The sequence below is a fragment of the Muntiacus reevesi genome, chromosome 22, assembly GCF_963930625.1.
Source record: "Muntiacus reevesi chromosome 22, mMunRee1.1, whole genome shotgun sequence".
Classification (NCBI taxonomy): Eukaryota; Metazoa; Chordata; class Mammalia; order Artiodactyla; family Cervidae; genus Muntiacus; species Muntiacus reevesi.
In genome coordinates this window covers 42,365,476-42,368,583 of record NC_089270.1, presented here as the reverse complement: position 1 = coordinate 42,368,583, position 3,108 = coordinate 42,365,476, and the positions used below count along the sequence as shown (strand labels likewise).

General features: G+C 42.9%; 1 non-coding gene across 1 annotated transcript; it reads left to right on the top strand.

Moving 5' to 3' along the window:
• The first annotated feature begins 1,066 nt into the window (after positions 1 to 1,066).
• LOC136153091 (U6atac minor spliceosomal RNA) lies at positions 1,067 to 1,193 on the top strand. The gene has a single exon (XR_010660332.1). It is a non-coding gene; the product is annotated as a U6atac minor spliceosomal RNA (small nuclear RNA).
• The last annotated feature ends 1,915 nt before the right edge of the window (positions 1,194 to 3,108 follow it).

The window sequence follows — 3,108 nt, the reverse complement described above, 5'->3', positions numbered from 1 at the left end:
AAGGTACCTGGAGATTGGGATAAGGACTCCATGCATAGAGAAAAAAAAACAGAGGCGCCTAGGGTGCAGATTCTTTGTGGGATTTGCCTCAGACCTACTGTACTTGTGCATGAATCGGATTCAGTTCTGGACCTGGGAAGGCTGTGGCAAGAGGATAGAGATGTTTTCCCCTCCCCCCACTTCCTCACAGTAGTGACTGACATTACGGGAATTATCCTGGCCTGCTTGGCAGCAGTTTTCTGTCTTGGATTATTTGGTGCTTTTCTAAGTAAGAAGAGAGCTGAATTGGACAAAAATAGAAGTAAACCCTGGGGCATGTGCCAAATCACCAAACTGCTTTCTGGCCTTGTGATGCAGAGGACTATGTAATTATGAGACTGTCATACACATACATGTTGGCTTGAAGAAATTAGACTTAGACACCCAATTGCCAACAGCAATGAGAAGAGACAGACTTGTTGGAACTGAGTGAATGGTGTGGTTTCCAAAGAAACTTGGAGGCTTGGGTTTTCTGATGAGAAGGTACTGCTGAATTAAATCTAATTACCACAGGAAGTAGCCCCCACTTTTCAAAGCAAAGAGCTAGTAATGATTCTGGCAAGGTTATGAAGGTGTGTCCCAAGATTTCCTAAAAGGATTGGCTGCCAGAGCAGCCCATCGTCTCTTATTTCATTAGGTCTTCTCAAATGGGGTGAAGAAGATCTATTTCTCTCCAAGTTCACCTCAGTTGTGCTTCTGTCCTAGTTAGTGAACAAGTGATGGACCCCTTGTTATAGCTTAGAAACTATGCCACAGTCATTGATTGTAACTTTGGTGTTTTGGGAGACTTAGCACCTCTTTGCTCTTCACCCTTCTTGCCAGTGGCTCTGGCAATTTCTCAACCTAACTAGGATCATAGCATCCAGTCCCATCACTTCATGGCAAATAGATGGAGAAAAAGTGGGAACACTGGCAGATTTTATTATCTTGGACTCCAAAATCACTGCAGTCATGGAATTCAAAGACACCTGCTCCTTGGAAGAGAAGCTATGAGAAACCTACACAGTGTATTAAAAAGCAGAGACGTGTGTTGTATGAAAGGAGAGAAGGTTAGCACTCCTCTTGACAAGGATGGAAGAGGCTCTTGGGCCTGACAACATGCATATGATTAAGGTATTGCCTACCTACTTTGTGGCATTTAACCAAATTTTTTTGTGTGCTTTCCAAAGTAGGGGAATGTATTTTAAAGGATGATTTATCTTGTGAAAAATAAACATTAAACTTGAAAAATAAAAAAAATTTTTAAAAAGCAAAGACATCACTTTGCCAACAAAGGCCTGTGTAGTCAAAGCTATGGTTTTTCCAGTACTCATGTATGGATGTGAGAGCTGGACCATAAAGAAGGCTGAACACCAAAGAAATGATGCTGGGGAAGACTCTTTAGAGTCCTTTGGACAGCAAGATCAAACCAGTCAATCCTAAAGGAAATCAGTCTTGAATATTCATTGGAAGGATTGATGCTGAAGCTGAAGCTCCAATACGTTGACCACCTGATACCAAGAGCCAACTCATTGGAAAAGATCCTGATGCTGGGAAAGATTGAGGGCAGCAGGAGAAGGGGATGACAGAGGATGAGATGGTTGGATGGCATCATCGACTCAATGGACATGAGTTTGAGCAAATTCTGGGAGATGATGAAGGACAGGGAAGCCTGGTGTGCTACAGTCCACGGGGTCGAAAAGAGTCAGACAAGACTTAGAGACTGAACAACAAAGTACGTTTTTGCCAAGAGCCAAGGAAATGCTTGTTGACCCTACATCAAGAAAACAAGGCAGTCACTAGTTCATCTCAGTATAGGGTTGGTGGTGGTTTAGTTGCTCAGTTGTGCCTGACTCTTGTGACACCATGGACTGTGGCCCGCCAGGCTCCTCTGTTCATGGGATTTCCCAGGCAAGAACACCAGAGTATTCTTAGGTTGCCATTTCCTTCTGCACAGTATAGCGTTAGCAGGGCCTTAGTGCTAGAGCTTGAAATACAATGAGTACGTAGACACCCAGGGACGTCTCTTGCAGGTTTCACAGGGGGAGAAAAATTGGGGGGTGAAATGTCCCTTTTCTGTGCTCAAGAGATAATTGCAGATACAAGAATAAATAGGTGTGTAAGAATAAATCCACACTAATGTCTAGACAGAAAAAAGTATCGAAAAGAAATCAAGAGAAATCTGCCTTGCTGGGATTAGCATCTTAGAACCAGGATAATGAAACATCAGTAATTGTTCCCAAAGATCACTCACTGTATTAGTCAAAGTTCTCCAGAGACAGAACAAATAAGACAGAGGTAAAGACAGAGTCAGAGCCAGAGACAGAGGCAGAGGTACAGATAGTTTCATGGAGATTTCTTGTGAGGAATTGGCTCATGTGGTTATGAAGTCTAAAAATTCTGAGATTTGCTGTCTGTAAGCTGGAGACCCAGGAAAGCTAGCGGTGTAATTTAGTGATAGTCCCCAAAACACCAAAGTTATAATCAATGACTGTTCATTTGTTTCTAAGCTACAGCAAGGGGTATATCACTTGTTCAATAACTGGGACTGAAGCTCAGCTGAGATGAACTTGGAGAGAGTTTTTCTTGTTATTTATTTTTTAGTTTAGCACTTTGAAGTGTTTCCTTCTTCACTTGGGTCTATGTGGTGAATACAAAATATTCATCAAAAATTTGTTATCTTTAAATTTGGACTTACTTGACAAACATTTTCATTGAAAAATAACACTGGGGATATTTTTCAAGAGATGGCAAGGAAGAAAAGGATGTGAAGGAAACCCGCCTCCCCCTTACTTGTAGTTCATATTCACAAGGTGTCTATCCCTACACATTTCCTACACTTCCCTTCTTTTTACATTGATCCCAAGATGAGGTGGCCATATTCCCTCTAGGGCGACAGCACATTTATAGAGAACCTCCCTTGTGGTTGCCTTGTATTATCACAGCTCCTAAGGAGGTAGATGCAGACCAGATGGAGCTGAGCCAGCTTCCTCTCTCCAGCCTTCCTGTTTCCTTGCCTCAGTCCCTGCATCGGGGCCCCCAGAGAGCAGGCAATCTCTGCCACAGGGGACAGAGGTAGCCGATGTCTGC